The sequence below is a fragment of the Ranitomeya variabilis genome, chromosome 4, assembly GCF_051348905.1.
Source record: "Ranitomeya variabilis isolate aRanVar5 chromosome 4, aRanVar5.hap1, whole genome shotgun sequence".
In the NCBI taxonomy this organism is placed as follows: Eukaryota; Metazoa; Chordata; class Amphibia; order Anura; family Dendrobatidae; genus Ranitomeya; species Ranitomeya variabilis.
The window spans coordinates 264,100,452-264,112,649 of record NC_135235.1 but is presented as its reverse complement, the minus strand read 5'-3'; positions in this window follow the sequence as shown (position 1 = coordinate 264,112,649).

Below are 12,198 nucleotides of genomic sequence, written 5' to 3'. Positions count from 1 at the left end.
TAAATAGAGGACACTGCCCCTGACTATGTTAAGTACCATCATACATGTCAACACAATGGTATTGTCAGTGGCAGGTATGGAAGGATGTCAGCGCATAGACTAAACATTGGTGGAAGTGTGAGAGATAACTGTGGAAGTGGTAGAGCAATGTTTGACCTGGGGGTGGGTGAACTCTCTTGTGGCCGGCGGTACAGGCCCAGGGCCCCTCATGTTACAACAGTGTGTCTGACGTTGGGTGCGCACCACCACCGCCAGAGACACTTTATTGTACTATGAGGAACCCAGTAGCAATGCCGTCGACCAAAAGCGAGCACACCCACCTCTTCAGACAAACAGCAGTCTCATGGGTGCTTGCGCCAAGTCGCGATACCACGGCCCCGTGTGGGGAGTTTGGCCATTTAGGGAGGTGTAAACATGTCGTATGCTGGACAATCAGCTGCAGCAAATTAGACATTAGAAAAGTAATTCACAGTAGTCCACAGGCAAGAGCTTTTCATAGGAAAGCTAGGTGTCGGCCGGGCAAGGTGGGGCAAAAGATTTCGAAATCCAGTTGTGGTTCATTTTAATAAATGTTAGATCATCAAGATTTTGGGTAGCCAGACGAGTCCTTTTTTCGGTTAATATTGAACCTGCAGCACTGAATACTCTTTCTGATAGGACACTAGCTGCCGAGCAAGCAAGCTCCTGCAATGCATATTCTGCCAATTCTGGCCAGGTGTCTGATTTTGATGCCCAGTAATCAAATGGGAATGACGGTTGAGGGAGAACATCGATAAGGGATGAAAAATAGTTAGTAACCATACTGGACAAATGTTGTCTCCTGTCACTTTCAATTAATGCAGCAGTACCTGTCCTGTCTGCGGTCATAGCAAAATCACTCCACAACCTGGTCAGAAAACCCCTCTGTCCAACGCCACTTCTGATGTGTGCACCCCTAACACTCCTAGTCTGCTGGCCCCTGGAGCTCGTGTGAGAACGATCACGTGCGCTGTGTGCTGGGAATGCCTGAAGCAAACGGTCAACAAGAGTTGATTGTTTGGTTGCTAATATTAGTTCCAAGTTCTCATGTGGCATAATATTTTGCAATTTGCCTTTATAGCGTGGATCAAGGAGGCAGGCCAACCAGTAATCATCATCGTTCATCATTTTCGTAATGCGTGTGTCCCTTTTTAGGATACGTAAGGCATAATCCGCCATGTGGGCCAAAGTTCCAGTTGTCAAATCTCCGGTTGTGATTGGTTGAGGGGCAGTTTCAGGCAAATCTACGTCCCTTGTGTCCCTCAAAAAACCAGAACCCGGCCTTGCCACGCAACCAATTTCCAGTGCCCCCGGGAAAGCTTCCTCATTAAAAATATACTCATCCCCATCATCCTCCTCGTCCTCCACCTCCTCTTCGCCCGCTACCTCGTCCTGTACACTGCCCTGACCACACAATGGCTGACTGTCATCAAGGCTTTCCTCTTCCTCTGGTGCAGACGCCTGATCCTTTATGTGCGTCAAACTTTGCATCAGCAGACACATTAGGGGGTTGCTCATGCTTATTATGGCGTTGTCTGCACTAACCAGCCGTGTGCATTCCTCAAAACACTGAAGGACTTGACACATGTCTTGTATCTTCGACCACTGCACACCAGACAACTCCATGTCTGCCATCCTACTGCCTGCCCGTGTATGTGTATCCTCCCACAAAAACATAACAGCCCGCCTCTGTTGGCACAGTCTCTGAAGCATGTGCAGTGTTGAGTTCCACCTTGTTGCAACGTCTATGATTAGGCGATGCTGGGGAAGGTTCAAAGACCGCTGATAGGTCTGCATACGGCCGGAGTGTACAGGCAAACGTCGGATATGTGAGCAAAGTCCACGCACTTTGAGGAGCAGGTCGGAGAACCCAGGATAAGTTTTCAATAAGCACTGCACCACCAGGTTTAAGGTGTGAGCCAGGCAAGGAATGTGTTTCAGTTGGGAAAGGGAGATGGCAGCCATGAAATTCCTTCCGTTATCACTCACTACCTTGCCTGCCTCAAGATCTACTGTGCCCAGCCACGATTGCGTTTCTTGTTGCAAGAACTCGGACAGAACTTCCGCGGTGTGTCTTTTGTCGCCCAAACACTTCATAGCCAATACAGCCTGCTGACGCTTGCCAGTAGCTAGCCCATAATGGGACCACTGGTGTGCAACAGTGTTATCTGCCGATGGAGTGGTTGGCCGAGTGCGGTCTGTGGAAGAGCTGTCGCTTCTGCAGGAGGACGAGGAGGAGGAGGAGGGGGTGCGAACGCCTACAGCCAACTGTTTCCTAGACCGTGGGCTAGGCACAACTGTCCCGAAATTGATGTCCCCTGTGGACCCTGCATCCACCACATTCACCCAGTGTGCCGTGATGGACACATAACGTCCCTGGCCATGCCTACTGGTCCATGCATCTGTAGTCAGGTGCACCTTTGTACTCACAGATTGCCTGAGTGCATGGACGATGCGCTGTTTAACATGCTGGTGCAGGGCTGGGATGGCTTTTCTGGCAAAAAAGTGTCGACTGGGTAGCTCGTATCGGGGTTCAGCGTACTCCATCAGGGCTTTGAAAGCTTCGCTTTCAACTAACCGGTAGGGCATCATCTCTAACGAGATTAGTCTAGCTATGTGGGCGTTAAAACCCTGTGTACGCGGATGCGAGGATAAGTACTTCCTTTTTCTAACCAGAGTCTCATGTAGGGTGAGCTGGACTGGAGAGCTGGAGATCGTGGAACTTTCGGGTGTGCCGGTGGACATGGCAGACTGAGAGACGGTTGGAGACGGTATTGATTCCGCCGGTGCCCTAGATGCAATATTTCCTCCTACAAAACTGGTGATTCCCTGACCCTGACTGCTTTTGGCTGGCAAAGAAACCTGCACAGATACTGCCGGTGGTGCAGAAAATGGTGGCCTTACAGTGACGGAAGGGATGTTGCGTTGCTGACTAGCTTCATTGGCCGAGGGTGCTACAATCTTAAGGGATGTTTGGTAGTTAGTCCAGGCTTGAAAATGCATGGTGGTTAAGTGTCTATGCATGCAACTAGTACTGAGACTTTTCAAATTCTGACCTCTGCTTAAGCTAGTTGAACATTTTTGACAGATGACTTTGCGCTGATCAATTGGATGTTGTTTAAAAAAATTCCAGACTGCACTCTTCCTAGCATCGGATCCCTTTTCAGGGATTGCAGACTGAGCTTTAACCGGATGGCCACGCTGTCCTCCAACAGGTTTTGGCTTTGACATGCGTTTTGGCCCAGTTACGGGACCGGCAGATGGAACCTGTTGCGATGTTGATGCCTGCTGCGGCCCCTCCTCCACCTCCGCTTCTGAACTACCGCCGCCTGCACCCTGTTCCCCCAATGGCTGCCAATCGGGGTCAACAACTGGGTCATCTATTACCTCCTCTTCGAGCTCGTGTGCAACTTCGTCTGTGTCACCGTGTCGGTCGGTGGTATAGCGTTCGTGGCGGGGCAACATAGTCTCATCAGGGTCTGATTGTGGATCAGTACCCTCAGAGGGCAATGTTGTGGTCTGAGTCAAAGGAGCAGCATAGTACTCTGGCTGTGGCTGTGCATCAGTGCACTCCATGTCAGAATCAACTTGTAATGGGCATGGCCTGTTAAGTGTTTCACTTTCTAAGCCAGGGACGGTATGTGTAAAGAGCTCCATGGAGTAACCTGTTGTGTCGCCTGCTGCATCCTTCTCTCTTGTTGTTTTTGCTGAAAAGGACAAGGAAGCGACTTGTCCCTGACCGTGAACATCCACAAGCGACGCGCTGTTTTTACATTTACCAGTTTCAGAAGAGGAGGCAAAAGAGCTAGAGGCTGAGTCTGCAAGGTAAGCCAAAACTTGCTGTTGCTGCTCCGGCTTTAAAAGCGGTTTTCCTACTCCCAGAAAAGAGAGCGTTCGAGGCCTTGTGTAGCCAGACGACGAACCTGTCTCCACAGCTCCAGACTTAGGTGGAATATTTTTATCCCCACGACCACCTGATGCTCCACTACCACTACCATCATTACCAGCTGACAATGAACGCCCACGGCCACGACCTCTTGCACCAGACTTCCTCATTGTTTTAAAAACTTAACCAAAGTAACTTTATTTGTTGCTGTCAAACAACTTACACGGTGAGCTATAACTTCAGTATGAGTTCAATATCCCTTTACAGGTTGGTGAGACCACAAGGAAAATCAGGCCCAATGTTACACACTCTGTTTTCTGTGGCACCAAATCACAGAGATGCCACACACGCAGGACTGTCACTCAAGCACAAATGTCAATATTAATCTCCCACCTATTTTTTTTTTTTTTTTTCAGGGAAACTTTAGAAACCAAATAAGATAAAATGATTTTTTTCAGGGAGACTTTAGAAACCAAATAAGATAAAATGATTTTTTCAGGGACAATTTAGAAACCAAATAATAATAAAAAAAAGGCTTTCTATGGCCCACTGAGTGAGAGATGGCACACACAGGAGTCAGGAGTGGCACACAAGCCCTGAGGCCAATATTTTTCTCCCACTGATTGATGTAGTGATTTTTTTCAGGTAGATTTTAGAACCCAAATCAAGCAAAAAAATAAATAGGCTTTCTATGGCCCACTGAGTGAGAGATGGCACACACAGGAGTCAGGAGTGGCACACAAGCCCTGAGGCCAATATTTTTCTCCCACTGATTGATGTAGTGATTTTTTTTCAGGTAGATTTTAGAACCCAAATCAAGCAAAAAAATAAATAGGCTTTCTATGGCCCACTGAGTGAGAGATGGCACACACAGGAGTCAGGAGTGGCACACAAGCCCTGAGGCCAATATTTTTCTCCCACTGATTGATGTAGTGATTTTTTTTCAGGTAGATTTTAGAACCCAAATCAAGCAAATAAATAAATAGGCTTTCTATGGCCCACTGAGTGAGAGATGGCACACACAGGAGTCAGGAGTGGCACACAAGCCCTGAGGCCAATATTTTTCTCCCACTGATTGATGTAGTGATTTTTTTTCAGGTAGATTTTAGAACCCAAATCAAGCAAAAAAATAAATAGGCTTTTTATGGCCCACTGAGTGAGAGATGGCACACACAGGAGTCAGGAGTGGCACACAAGCCCTGAGGCCAATATTTTTCTCCCACTGATTGATGTAGTGATTTTTTTTCAGGTAGATTTTAGAACCCAAATCAAGCAAAAAAATAAATAGGCTTTTTATGGCCCACTGAGTGAGAGATGGCACACACAGGAGTCAGGAGTGGCACACAAGCCCTGAGGCCAATATTTTTCTCCCACTGATTGATGTAGTGATTTTTTTTCAGGTAGATTTTAGAACCCAAATCAAGCAAAAAAATAAATAGGCTTTCTATGGCCCACTGAGTGAGAGATGGCACACACAGGAGTCAGGAGTGGCACACAAGCCCTGAGGCCAATATTTTTCTCCCACTGATTGATGTAGTGATTTTTTTTCAGGTAGATTTTAGAACCCAAATCAAGCAAAAAAATAAATAGGCTTTCTATGGCCCACTGAGTGAGAGATGGCACACACAGGAGTCAGGAGTGGCAAACAAGCCCTGAGGCCAATATTTTTCTCCCACTGATTGATGTAGTGATTTTTTTTCAGGTAGATTTTAGAACCCAAATCAAGCAAAAAAATAAATAGGCTTTCTATGGCCCACTGAGTGAGAGATGGCACACACAGGAGTCAGGAGTGGCACACAAGCCCTGAGGCCAATATTTTTCTCCCACTGATTGATGTAGTGATTTTTTTTCAGGTAGATTTTAGAACCCAAATCAAGCAAAAAAATAAATAGGCTTTCTATGGCCCACTGAGTGAGAGATGGCACACACAGGAGTCAGGAGTGGCACACAAGCCCTGAGGCCAATATTTTTCTCCCACTGATTGATGTAGTGATTTTTTTTCAGGTAGATTTTAGAACCCAAATCAAGCAAAAAAATAAATAGGCTTTCTATGGCCCACTGAGTGAGAGATGGCACACACAGGAGTCAGGAGTGGCACACAAGCCCTGAGGCCAATATTTTTCTCCCACTGATTGATGTAGTGATTTTTTTTCAGGTAGATTTTAGAACCCAAATCAAGCAAAAAAATAAATAGGCTTTCTATGGCCCACTGAGTGAGAGATGGCACACACATGAGTCAGGAGTGGCACACAAGCCCTGAGGCCAATATTTTTCTCCCACTGATTGATGTAGTGATTTTTTTTCAGGTAGATTTTAGAACCCAAATCAAGCAAAAAAATAAATAGGCTTTCTATGGCCCACTGAGTGAGAGATGGCACACACAGGAGTCAGGAGTGGCACACAAGCCCTGAGGCCAATATTTTTCTCCCACTGATTGATGTAGTGATTTTTTTTCAGGTAGATTTTAGAACCCAAATCAAGTAAAAAAATAAATAGGCTTTCTATGGCCCACTGAGTGAGAGATGGCACACACAGGAGTCAGGAGTGGCACACAAGCCCTGAGGCCAATATTTTTCTCCCACTGATTGATGTAGTGATTTTTTTTCAGGTAGATTTTAGAACCCAAATCAAGCAAATAAATAAATAGGCTTTCTATGGCCCACTGAGTGAGAGATGGCACACACAGGAGTCAGGAGTGGCACACAAGCCCTGAGGCCAATATTTTTCTCCCACTGATTGATGTAGTGATTTTTTTTCAGGTAGATTTTAGAACCCAAATCAAGCAAAAAAATAAATAGGCTTTTTATGGCCCACTGAGTGAGAGATGGCACACACAGGAGTCAGGAGTGGCACACAAGCCCTGAGGCCAATATTTTTCTCCCACTGATTGATTTAGTGATTTTTTTTCAGGTAGATTTTAGAACCCAAATCAAGCAAATAAATAAATAGGCTTTCTATGGCCCACTGAGTGAGAGATGGCACACACAGGAGTCAGGAGTGGCACACAAGCCCTGAGGCCAATATTTTTCTCCCACTGATTGATGTAGTGATTTTTTTTCAGGTAGATTTTAGAACCCAAATCAAGCAAAAAAATAAATAGGCTTTCTATGGCCCACTGAGTGAGAGATGGCACACACAGGAGTCAGGAGTGGCACACAAGCCCTGAGGCCAATATTTTTCTCCCACTGATTGATGTAGTGATTTTTTTTCAGGTAGATTTTAGAACCCAAATCAAGCAAAAAAATAAATAGGCTTTCTATGGCCCACTGAGTGAGAGATGGCACACACAGGAGTCAGGAGTGGCACACAAGCCCTGAGGCCAATATTTTTCTCCCACTGATTGATGTAGTGATTTTTTTTCAGGTAGATTTTAGAACCCAAATCAAGCAAAAAAATAAATAGGCTTTCTATGGCCCACTGAGTGAGAGATGGCACACACAGGAGTCAGGAGTGGCACACAAGCCCTGAGGCCAATATTTTTCTCCCACTGATTGATGTAGTGATTTTTTTTCAGGTAGATTTTAGAACCCAAATCAAGCAAAAAAATAAATAGGCTTTCTATGGCCCACTGAGTGAGAGATGGCACACACAGGAGTCAGGAGTGGCACACAAGCCCTGAGGCCAATATTTTTCTCCCACTGATTGATGTAGTGATTTTTTTTCAGGTAGATTTTAGAACCCAAATCAAGCAAAAAAATAAATAGGCTTTCTATGGCCCACTGAGTGAGAGATGGCACACACAGGAGTCAGGAGTGGCACACAAGCCCTGAGGCCAATATTTTTCTCCCACTGATTGATGTAGTGATTTTTTTTCAGGTAGATTTTAGAACCCAAATCAAGCAAAAAAATAAATAGGCTTTCTATGGCCCACTGAGTGAGAGATGGCACACACAGGAGTCAGGAGTGGCACACAAGCCCTGAGGCCAATATTTTTCTCCCACTGATTGATGTAGTGATTTTTTTTCAGGTAGATTTTAGAACCCAAATCAAGCAAAAAAATAAATAGGCTTTCTATGGCCCACTGAGTGAGAGATGGCACACACAGGAGTCAGGAGTGGCACACAAGCCCTGAGGCCAATATTTTTCTCCCACTGATTGATGTAGTGATTTTTTTTCAGGTAGATTTTAGAACCCAAATCAAGTAAAAAAATAAATAGGCTTTCTATGGCCCACTGAGTGAGAGATGGCACACACAGGAGTCAGGAGTGGCACACAAGCCCTGAGGCCAATATTTTTCTCCCACTGATTGATGTAGTAATTGTTTTTCAGGTAGATTTTAGAACCCAAATCAAGCAAATAAATAAATAGGCTTTCTATGGCCCACTGAGTGAGAGATGGCACACACAGGAGTCAGGAGTGGCACACAAGCCCTGAGGCCAATATTTTTCTCCCACTGATTGATGTAGTGATTTTTTTTCAGGTTGATTTTAGAACCCAAATCAAGCAAAAAAATAAATAGGCTTTCTATGGCCCAAATGAGTGAGAGATGGCACACACAGGGATGGCACTCTAGCAGAAATGCCAATCTAAATCTCCCACAAAAAAAAACAAAAAAAAAACAGGGACTGTCCTACAATTACTATCTCCCTGCAATAATCTCAGCCAGGTATGGCAGGCAGCAATAAGGAGTGGACTGATGCACAAATTAAATAAAAAGTGTGGACAAACAAAAAAGATAGCTGTGCAGAAAGGAAGGAACAAGAGGATTTGTGCTTTGAAAAAAGCAGTTGGTTTGCACAGTGGCGTACACACAGCAATGCAGCTATCAGGGAGCCTTCTAGGGCAGCCCAATGAGATACAGCGCTGAGGAAAAAAAAAAAAATGTAGCTTCCACTGTCCCTGCACACCGAAGGTGGTGTTGGACAGTGGAAATCACTACAGCACAAGCGGTTTGGTGGTTAATGGACCCTGCCTAACGCTCTCCCTGCTTCTGACGAAGCGGCAGCAACCTCTCCCTAAGCTCAGAGCAGCAGCAGTGAGATGGCGGTCGGCGGGAACGCCCCTTTATAGCCCCTGTGACGCCGCAGACAGCAAGCCAATCACTGCAATGCCCTTCTCTAAGATGGTGGGGACCAGGACCTATGTCATCACGCTGCCCACACTCTGCGTTCACCTTCATTGGCTGAGAAATGGCGCTTTTCGCGTCATTGAAACGCGACTTTGGCGCGAAAGTCGCGTACCGCATGGCCGACCCCGCATAGGGGTCGGATCGGGTTTCATGAAACTCGACTTTGCCAAAAGTCGGCCACTTTTGAAAATGAACGACCCGTTTCGCTCAACCCTAATTGTGATCAGCAACCATCAAGCATATGATGAAACAAATTATGTTAAGTCTGTTAAGTCTTCAGCTGAAAGAGTAAAGGCCCCGTCTTACATAGCGAGATCGCTAGCGAGATCGCTGCTGAGTCACAAGTTTTGTGACGCAACAGCGACCTCAGTAGCGATCTCGCTATGTGTGACACGTACCAGCGATCAGGCCCCTGCTGTGAGATCGCTGGTCGTGTCGGAATGGCCTGGACCATTTTATGGTCGTTGAGGTCCCGCTGACATCGCTGAATCGGTGTGTGTGACACCGATCCAGCGATGTCTTCACTGGTAACCAGGGTAAACATCGGGTTACTAAGCGCAGGGCTGCGCTTAGTAACCCGATGTTTACCCTGGTTACCAGCGTAAATGTAAAAAAAAACAAACACTACATACTCACATTCTGATGTCCTTCAGGTCCCTTGCCGTCTGCTTCCTGCTCTGACTGACTCCCGGCCGTAAAGTGAAAGTACAGCACAGCGGTGACGTCACCGCTGCGCTCTGCTCTCACTGTACGGCGGCACTGTCAGAGCAGGAAGCAGACTGCAAGGGACCTGACGGACATCAGAAGGCGAGTATGTAGTGTTTGTTTTTTTTGGTAACCAGGGTAAACATCGGGTTACTAAGCGCGGCCCTGCACTTAGTAACCCGATGTTTACCCTGGTTACCCGGGTGCTGCAGGGGGACTTCGGCATTGTTGAAGACAGTTTCAACGATGCCGAAGTCGTTCCCCTGATCGTTGGTCGCTGGAGAGAGCTGTCTGTGTGACAGCTCCCCAGCGACCACACAACGACTTACCAACGATCACGGCCAGGTCGTATCGCTGGTCGTGATCGTTGGTAAATCGCTATGTGAGATGGGGCCTTTATGGGCAGAATCCTTTGCAAGTCTCAAACTTTTATTGATTATGCATCAAAAATTTTCAGCAGGGTCTACAAGTAATTTGGTAATGTACAGTATATATTCTTACTGTTATCCTGCCACCGCCAATCATGCACAATGCCAATAGTAAAAAAAGACCAACGGTGTAAAAAAATAGATAATAAGTACGTACTCGCTCACTAAGATATCGACAAAGATTGTGCTCCCCAGGTGGACTTGTAGGTAAATCATAGAGTAATCCACAAAAAACAGTAATATTATCAAAGGAACAATTTATCTTACTCTATTATGCTCTAGTTAAATCCTACATTCTGTTACATCTTTTATTATTCCACCCAAATTAGTTTCCATTGGTTGGAAAATCAACTTCTTCTGTGGGATACAGCATATTAAAGTTAAAATAATAATAACAATGTTAAGTCATGGAATCAAAGAGAAAATGCTTCATTTGAGCAACCCAGGTGGTATGATGAAACCCTGGCTTAATCATAAGTAGCAGTCAATAAAAGTTAAGTATTAGGGATTCATTTTGCTGTGATTCTTGATTTAGATTGAAATTCCAAGATATTTCATATCAATGTTTTATGGTTTATGTTCAGTGAATTTTGTAGGCTAGTGACCACTCAGAAACGTTTTCATTATTGGGAATTAGTGGTATATTAGTAGGCAGTTACAGTTCCAAACTGAGTGATGTATACACACAATTAAACATCCATTCTCGTGCTATGTGTTGTCTCAGACATAGAAAAATTATATAAGAAACTCTTTTTATGATAAGATTCTTTTCCATGTCACTGTTTTAAATTGCATAATGAAGGAGGAAATCCAGCTCGTTGAACATAATCTTCTTCACTCAAAATTCATAGAGAGGACATAAGAGAGTGTGAAGCCATGTAGATTCTTTATTCAGAAGAAATGTTTAGTGGAAATCCTCTGCGCTGCTGGAAGCGGGAAAATACGTCAGTTCAAGTAGAATTTAATAATAAATTGATGTTTCATTCTACGTGTTTCGAAGTTACCAGAATGTCTTCGTCAGGAACAAGAAGGACCACCTTTTCCTAAAGAAGAAGTACTTGTAACTTCGAAACACGTAGAATAAAGCCACAAATTATTATTAAACCCCAATTTCTTTCAGACCATTAGCAAAAACATGAATACAACTAGAAAATAAACTAGATTATATTGCAGCTTCATTTGTAGAAGATGGGTTTTGCTTAGACATTCACTTAATGCCATTGACATGCGGTCTTAGCAATTTCATGATATCAGAATATGCGATTTGGCTTTGCAATGCACATTCTAGGCCGGGACTTCCAGCCATGATTACACATGGGATGATCCTGCACAAGCATGGGACATAAAAAGCCTACCCGTGGCCAGAATTCCCAGCCTACTGTGAAGATATCTGCAGTTTCAGTGTGAAGTAACAGTAAAAAAGGATGCCAAGGATGGTACATGGTCAGTGACCAGTGGAGGTGAGTGGGGATGTAACTACTGGTTGCTTTTTTTTTTGCTCTACATCTTTTGTTCATTATACTCTAGGGTCTCTCCTGACCCTAGATGGTAAGATTAGACATTTTATCCACAGACAATGAATTTACAGCCAATCGAATATCCCTGTAAAATCCAATGGATTTGGCGAATTTGAATCTCAACAGATCCGCTCATCTCTAGTAACTATGTCTTTTGCCTATGACTATAGGTATTATTACATTGCTATGTGTGAATTGTACGTCTAATATAGTTTTATATTATATAAGGAATTTATAATTGTCAATATGGAACTGGGGCTTTGGCGCTAACAGGTCCCTAGAACTAGGGGCGCCCTAGTCTATTCCTGTCCACCAGATTACTCCTGAAGGTGGAGATGTTGGGTTCTCATTCCTTGCTATGCTCCTATATCTACCCTGATCTGTCCCCGCCCTCACCAAGGGTAGTGGGAAGCTGAAATGTATAGGAACACATTAACAAGACAAACAAGGCAAGACAAACAGGGATAAGTGAAAATACCAACCATATAAAATATGAACATCAAGCACCAAAGTGGAACACAGGGGAGTTAAACGAAGGAGAAACCAAATAGAAGAGGATGAAGATGTATACACAGA